Genomic DNA, 9,113 nt, shown 5'->3' with positions numbered 1-9,113 from the left:
ACCCACTTTTGCCCCACTCTGTATTTGTTTCAGGTTCCCTTGTTTGGGTTACTACCCAGTATTAGAATACTCTATACCTACCTATGCCAGGGCTTTTTATTTCATCCTCATGCTATTCAGAGTATTCTTAGTAGAGAGAGAAATAATTTCCCAGGTTAATGATGAATCATAACTAAGAGAAGAACAAATTGTGGAAATTGTGTACTAATATGGGATTCATAATGTCCCAAGTTGCTTCTACATTAAAAACAAAGAGGAAGGTTTTATTTATTTGTGATCCTTTGGAAAAAATAAAAAAGGCTCTCTGTGTGTGGTTGTTGACCTGGTAAGAATATGGGTGCATTTAAAATAATGAAAATAAATGTCATTTGTGATAAACTGTAAGTCAATAAATATCTTAGTATTTTTTAAGCTTATTTCCTGTCAGATTTATTTGGATAGAAATGGAGAGTGATTGAACCAAAAAATACAAGGTGAGGCAAAAGTAGGTTGATAGTAGTATGTGAAACACAGTTTATTCTTTTTTAAAATATAGTTTATTGATTTTTTAAAGAGAGGAAGGGAGAGGGACAGAGAGTCAGAAACATCTATGAGAGAGAAACATCGAACAGCTGCTTCCTGCACACACCTTACTGAGGATGTGCCCGCAACCAAGGTACACGCTCTTGACTGGAATTGAACCCGGGACCCTTCAGTCCACAGGCCAATGCTCTATCTACTGAGCCAAACTGGTCATGGCAACACAGTTTATTCTTGCATGATCATTTATTAACTAGAGGCATGATGCACAAATTTGTGCATGGGTGGGGTTCCTAGGCCTGGCAAGCGATCAAGGCCTATCGGGGGTCGGCCAGAGGGAGGGGCTACGGTAGGTTTTCTGTGGGAGCACACTGACCACCAGGGGGAAGCTCCTGCATTGAGCGTCTGCCCCCTGGTGGTCAGTGTGCATGATAGCAACTGGTCGACCAGTTATTCCAGTCATTTGGTAGTAACCGTTGCTTGGGCTTCAATATATATAGATTATTGTATTATTTTTTCATATAAACAACTGTAAACCTACTTTTGCCCCACCCTGTTTTACAAAACCCCTTGAACCTCTTCATCCTTGCCTGTCTCCATGATAAGGCTAACAAAACTAAAGATTGTCTTTGCAATGGGAAAGATTCCAATGAGAAAGTTATTATTTTCATGATAAAAGTATACAGACACTACTGGAAGTGCCTCTGATATTCTTTTTGAGTGGGTGGCACTGTTCTGCCTTCAGTGAGAATAAGAACTCTACAAGCTATAGCAATCACCTTGGTATTGAATAGAGATTATTACACAAGAATGACAGAGCATAAAGATGGATATAACCTAGGCCTTTCTATGGAATTATTAGACCGAGGTATCCACATTAGCAAGTGTCTACCTCTAAATGTCTTTTATGTAAAAAAATACAACAGCAACTATTGTTTGGGGCATACTGTTGATTGAAACCATATTCCTAATTGATAAGCTTGACTTTCCTGACAACCAAATAGTATAAGTTAACACTCTGGGTTTTTTTAGAGTTAACATTTAGAATTTTTGGACACCCAAGTATTATTTTTAATATTGGAAATGAAGCCAGAAATAGTTACTGGACAGGTAGAAATTGCCCAAATACAGAGAAGATTGGAGAAGGTTGGCCCAGTCCTTGTTTTTTGAATTCCTGATTTATATTGGATTAATTCTTCAAGTAGGTAAAATATTTCATATGTTAATATATCATCTCATTTAATCATAAAGAAATCCTGTTAAGGTAAATATTTTTATTTCATTTTTAATAGAAGAGAACATCTATAGGCTTTTTAATTCAAGATAGCCAACTAAAAAAGAATGTTTTTCTTTTGCCTTTCTGATTCCACAAAACTAAAATTATAGAAATGCAAGTAATAGACTTACAAAAACCTTAAGATCAAATAACATTTAAAAACAAAACAAGACTACGTAATGCTTTATTTGAAGACATAACAAGAGTCACAAATAAAATAGAAACCGCTTATGGTTTTTTTATAGACAAATCTGATATTTTCAAAATATTATTGTGCTAAGCTAAATAAGTTAGTCAGAGAAAGACAAGTATGATAGGATCTCATTTATGTGTGGAATCTAATGACAAAATAGACTGATGAACAAAATAGATCTGGAGACATGGAAATAGGGAACATATTTGCTTAGAGCTGATAAAAATATCTGATATTTTATGTAACCTGCTAACAGTCTCATGGGGTCTTAGAGATAGAATAGTGAATTATGTTTAATGAATTCTATAATTGAGAATGAAGTGAAGTAGGCATATTCATTCACACATGGCTGGTAGCTACTAAATTCATGTAAGTTTTCTGGAAAGCAATTTAATAGTGTATATCAAGATCCTTAGAGGTGCTCAGAACTTTGAATCAAAATTCTATGAAAAAATAATTAAAACTAAGGTAAAAACAGAGAAAAAGATAAAGACATATGTACAAATATATTCATCTTAATATGATCCATAATAGCCAAAAATATATTTAAGTGTTGCAAAATAAGTATTCAATTTTAGCTACAAAAATTATGAAGAGAATAAAGCAAGGCAAGGGGACAAAGCTAGATTTGTATGTATGTGTAGACATGTAAGAAAACGTTACTGCAATTTGTAATGTTAACAAATCCTTGAAATAGAACAACCCAAGTAAACTTCAGTGGAGAATTATTACAGGACAAAGAGTCTGGGAAATTCTCTGTAGCAAAAGTTACATTCTAATACATTATGAATATATAATAGCTATTCATTAACAACATATTATACTTTCTTTTGCTTTCAGTAAAACTATAGATGTTAATTTTGTTTCCCTATTTTTGTCCATCATAGAGGCAATAGGTTTAAAATTTTATTTTCTGTCAACAACTTAGCAGGGAGAGCAGGGTAACGTTTATTTAAGAACCAGCTCTGGGCAGTTGCCCTCCCCAAACCAGTTTTAAGTGCAATAAAAAAAAATAAACCCTTGTTGCTGGGTAGAGAAGCCCTATAGCCTCAGGGGCCAACCACAAAACACTGCCACCCAGAGGCTGAGCCACAAACTGACTCTTAGGTGAACACAAATTAAGGCAGTCTGGATCACAAATACGGGTGCTTTAAAATCAGGACTGTGATTTACAACACGGAGGAACAGTGTATTGCAGGGAAATTCAACACTCTCCTGAATACCTGGCAGGACTAAGGCGACCCAGGCTGAAGAGTAGAAGAACCAAAAGACCTTTACTACTGCAATTTTTTTTTTTCTTTTTCGCCTTTTAACTAAGAAACCCATTTTTTTTCTTTTTCTTCTTTTTCCATCACCTGATTTTACCCTTTTAATTACTACATTTTTATTTTTAACCATTATTATTACTGCTACCATTTTACCATTTTTTAAAGCGCCATTTTATTTTCTCTCTCTCTTTTTTTATTTTGGGATTAGTGTTCTCCAATCTATTTTCATCGTTCCTTTAGCATCAGTTTTCCCTACCTCAATTTTAGCTCTATGCTAAAACCCTCTTCCTCACTTCTCCCCTTATGGTGTCCTGTTTCTCTTACCCCATTCCTGCTTTAGATTTTCCCTATTCCGTCTTTTTACCCCCTGTCTAATTTCACCCTACTTATATATCCTATTTCCAATCCACCGCTCTAAATCCTTATACACCTATACCTTATCTTTCCTCACTATCCAAATATTTTTTTCTCTTATCTTTCTATTGTTTTCTTGCTGTTTGCTTGATTGTTGAATATATTGTGTTTTTTTTTTTGTTTGTTTGTCTGTGGTTTGTTTTTTTGCTCGTTTTGTTTTGTGTTTTTTTTTTCTTTTTTAGGACTGGTTGTGAGGTTGTTTTTCTTTCTTTTTTCCTGCTGGTTTTTCCCCTCCCTCCCCTCCCCCACCCCCCGGCTATTTTTGTGCTTCTGTTTTCCCTTGCCTCTCTGGATATCATTGGTTGTTTGTAGTTTGCATTCATCTCCAGGGATCTGTTGCTGGAATTTGTTGGGATTAGTGGCAGTTCTATCGGAGTTTTCTCCTCATACAAATAGTCTCTACCCCTCTTCTACTTCATTCTCTCTTTTCGCTCTTTTTTCCCCCTCTTTTTTTCCCAATTTCATGTTTGCACTTCTTTTTTGTTTGTTTTTTCTTATTTTTCTTTTCTTTTCCTTTTTCTCTTTTATCTTTTTCTCTTCTTTCCTCCTTATCCCCTAATTCTCTTAATTCGAGTGGCCACCTTTATTTAGGGTTATTAATATCATGAATATATTTGTGTTCAGTGCCTGGTACGTTGTCCCTTGTTGTGTTGTATTTTGTGCCTTTAAATCAATGCAGCAGATCCAAGCAACAGCAACCTCCTGATCACCACACCCTCTGTCTGAGGAACAGCAGCTGTACGTGAAGCCTCCCCCCACCAGCCAGAAGAGCCACCACAGCTGTGAACAGCACCCAACAGAGGAGCTGCTGTCAACTGAGGAACAGCAGCTACCGCAACAACCCAAGGAGTGACCACAGCCCAAGGAGCCACTGCCACCCTGGGAGCAGCCACTGAACGACTCAACATCTAGATATGTCAGTGAGATCAAACATGGGCAGGCAAAGAAACCCCCAAAGGAAAGAAAAGGAGGATTCACCAAAAAAGCAGCTAAGTGAGACAGAGGCATGCAACATGACAGAAATAGAATTCAGAATAAGGGTCCTAGCGTGCATAAACTGGATGAAGGAAAAAATCAACAACATATGCAAGAAGCAAGATGAAACATGAAAAAATCAACTACTTATGCAAGAAGCAAGAAGAAACAGATGAAAAAATCAATAACATATGCAAGACCCAAGAAAAAATGAAGAGCGATATAGCTGCAATAAAAAACACCATTGAAAGCATCAACAGTAGACTAGGAGAAGTGGAGGACCCAATTAGTGAATTAGAAGACAAGGAAGCAAAAAACACCCAAACTGTACTGCAATTGGAGAAAAAAATTAAAAGACAGGAGGAGAGCCTAAGGGAGTTTTGGGACAACATGAAGCGAAACAACATACGAATAATAGGGGTGCCAGAACAACAGAAAGAGGAACAAGGGTCAGAAAACATACTCGAAGAAAAAATAACAGAAAACTTCCCTGAGTGGGGATGAAAAAAGTCATACAAGCACAGAGAGTCCCAAACAAGATGAACCCGAAAAGACCCACACCAAGACACATCATAATTACCATGGCAAATGTTCAGGACAAAGAGAGAATCTTACAGGCTGCAAGAGAGAGACGGAAAGTTACATACAAGGGATCTCCCATTAGATTATCAAATGATTTCTCAACAGAAAATCATCAGGCCAGAGAAGAATGGACGGAAATTTACAAAGTGATGCAAAGCAAAGGACTGAATCCAAGAATACTCTATCCAGCAAGGCTATCATTCAAAATTGAAGGGGAAATAAGAAGCTTCATAGACAAAAAAAGGCTAAGGGAGTTTATCACCACCAAGCCAGCAATGCAAGAAATGCTAAAGGGACTGGTGTAAAAAGAAATAAAAAGCTCAGAAAGAAAACAGCCACACAAAAAAAGAAATGGCTACAAACAAGTACCTTTCAATAATAATTTTAAACGTAAGTGGACTAAATGCTCCAACCAAAAGACATCGAGTGGCTGAATGGATAAAAAAACATGACCTATACATCTGCTGTCTACAAGAGACCCACCTCATTAGAAGGGACTCACACAGACTGAAAGGGAAGGGATGGAAAAATATCTTTCAGGCAAATGGAAAGGAAAAGAAAGCTGGGGTAGCAATACTTATATCGGACAAAATAGACCTCAAAGTGAAGGCCATAACCAGAGATAAGGAAGGCCACTTCATAATACTAAAGGGATCAATACAACAAGAAGATATGACCCTGGTAAACATATATGCACCCAATGCAGGAGCACCCAAATTCATTAAAAAACTCCTGGAAGATATCAAAGAGAGATCGACAACAATACAATCATAGTGGGGGACTTTAATACACAACTGACATCACTGGATAAGTCCTCTAGACAAACAATGAGCAAAGAAATAGCAATCCTAAATGACTCACTAGATCAGATGGACTTAATAGACATCTTCAGAACACTTCACCCCAAAGCTGTGGAATATACATCCTACTCTAGTGCTCATGGGACAGATTCAAAAATAGACCACATATTGGGTCACAAGCAACGTCTCCACAAATTCAAGAAGATGGAAATCATAAAAAGCATCTTCTCAGACCACGATGGCATAATATTAGAAATAAACTACAATAAAAACAACCCAAAATACTCAAACACATGGAAGCTGAATAGCATGTTATTAAATATTGGTTGGGTTACCAATGAGATCAAAGAAGAAATTAAAAACATCCTGGAAACTAATGACAATGAAAACACAACAATCCAAAACCTCTGGGACACAATGAAAGCAGTCCTGAGAGGGAAGTTTATAGCTCTACAGGCCTACCTCAAAAAACAAGACAAAATGGTAATAAATCATCTAACTCGACAACTCAAAGAATCAGAAAGAGAGCAACAAGAAAACCCCAGAATGAGCAGAAGGAAGGAGATAATAAAGATTAGAGGAGAAATAAATGCCATAGAGACCAAAAAAAAATACAGAAAATCAATGAAACCAAGAGCTGGTTCTTTCAAAGGATAAACAAGATTGACAAACCTCTAGCCAGGCTCAGCAAGAAGCAAAGAGAGAGGACCCAAATAAACAAAATCAGAAACAATAGAGGCGAAATAACAACAGACCTCACAGAAATAGAAATGATTGTTAAAAAATACTACGGACAGCTCTACTCCGACAAACTAGACAATCTGCAGGAAATGGACTAATTCCTAGAAAAATACAACATTCCAAAACTCAATCAGGAAGAATCTAAAAATCTCAATAGACGTAGGTTATTAGATTTTATCCAAGGAATTTTTAGCCCAGAAGTGGATCTATTATGGGAATTATCTCTCTCATTGTGCAGTTTTCTATAGTATGTAACATCATTGTATAAAAATGTGTTGGTATAAAATCCTATATAAGAAAAGCCTAATATGCTAAGTGTCGGTTATCAGTTACCTGTTCAACCAATCAAAGAGTAATATGTTAATGATAAGCTAAGGCCACTCACCCTCCCGCTATGAAGTGCACTGACCACCAGGGAGCATACACTCTGACCAGTAGGTTTGCTTACTGCTGAGGTCAAGCTGATCAGCACTGAGCAAGATGGGCCAGACATGCCCTGGAGCCCTCCCATGGTCCCTCTGCAGCTGGCCAACCTCTCCTGTCACTCCCTGGCCCCGAATGTGCATCAGTAGGGGCCCTTGGCCTGGCCTGCACCCTCTCACCATCCAGGACCCCTCAGGAGATGTTGGAAAGCCGGTTTGGGCCCAGTCCTGCAGGCCAGGCCAAGGAACTCCACTGGTGCATGGCTTCATTATTGATATGTAGTTAAATCACTTAAAAATTGTTAGTAAAGTGTTCTGTAAGAAGAATTATGTGTGAGTCCATGTGTTTTTATTTTTTGCTGCTCATAAATTTGGTCTGAGCACTTGCCCCAGGTCCGGTGTCCACCAAGGAGTTGCTGCTGGGCCTTGCAAGGGTGCGCCTCTCCCAGTCCACCCACCTCCTCCCAGTGGACCCCAGGCTGCCAGCCTCCCAGACCCTATTACCTGCTCATCCTGTCCCTATCATCCAGGCTACTTTTCCTGAACAATAGGATTTGCCTCACTCTCCACAGGTTTCCCACGCTGGCAGCTTTGTGGATGGCGCCCATATCTTCATCTCGATAGTGGGGCATTCTGGCTCCGAGGCCACTGCTCCCAGGACTGGTGGGGGAGTCCATGGCTCCCACTCTGGAACTTCTCAGAACAGGAAAACGGTTCTGCATGGCAGAGAGTCTAGGGCTTCAGAGAAGCCCCAAATTCCCTCTGCTTTTTGAACCTCCTGAGCCGAACACGAGCTCTCTAGCCAACCACCTTATGCCACAGCATTCAAGCAGGGCAGTTTGGCAGTTAACCATCTCCTCTCGGAATCATAGTAACCAAGCAACGGCCTCTGACATCACTACCCCTGCACATAGAGCCTTGAGGTCAAAGGTAGCCAGAGCACATGTGCAAAGCCCAAATATCTCAAATCTCAGAGACTACCCTGGTGGGTGTGTCTCCCTGGTACGAGCTCCCACACCAGCACCAGAGGGTGGCGCTTCCATATGTGGTCAAGAGCATGAACTAAAGTTGCAGATTAGATCCCTGGTCCCAAGTTAGGGGCATGCATGCTAGGGGTCAATTCAATTCTCTCTCATGTCTCTCTCTCTCTCTCTCTCTCTCACTCTCTCTCTCTCTCTTTCTCTCCCCCCGCTCCCTCTCTCCTACCCCTTCTCCCTCCAGTACTTTCCTTCCACAAAGTAATGAATAAATATTTAAAAATGGGGAAAATATCCTTAGTGAGGATTAAGAAGAATAAAAATTAAAAGAAATATATCAGTGATTGCCTGTGGGAAGGTCTGGGTTCTGCTCAAACATCCCTGGGAGTTGGCCAAGTATTTCCAGAGGCTTGTAACAGTTACTCACCCAGTGAAAAAGCAGTCTTTGCCTAAGAACAGAGCTAGGGTGGTGTGAAACTTCAGGATACACAAGGAATTATGTCCCAGGAAACTCCCCTTAAAAAAAATCTTAGCAACCAAAGCACTTGTATGCATGCATAGAAGCATTAGCAATGGGCACAGACACTAAGAGGGTGAAGGCAGGTGCTGGGGGGTGGGAGTGGCAGGGAGAAGCCAATGGGTGAAAAATAATATTGTAATAGCTATGTACATTCCGGGGGGGGGGTACTTAAAATATCAGGGGAACCACTCTGTAAAGTACAAGATTGTCTAACCACTATGTTGTACACATGAAACTAATGCTATATAATAAAATGTTAATATGCAAATAGACTGACCGACAGAACAACGGCACAATCAGTCACTATGACATGCAGTCACCACCAGGGGGCACGGCCGCAGGCGGCAGAATGCAGAACATGGGTGTGTCAGCCACGTTGGATGGTGGAACAGGTTAGTGGAGCACCGGACCAAGGCGGGGTGCTGG

The sequence above is a fragment of the Myotis lucifugus genome, unplaced genomic scaffold (assembly GCF_000147115.1).
Source record: "Myotis lucifugus unplaced genomic scaffold, Myoluc2.0 scaffold_306, whole genome shotgun sequence".
Lineage (NCBI taxonomy): Eukaryota > Metazoa > Chordata > Mammalia > Chiroptera > Vespertilionidae > Myotis > Myotis lucifugus.
Note: the sequence above shows the minus strand (reverse complement) of the source record.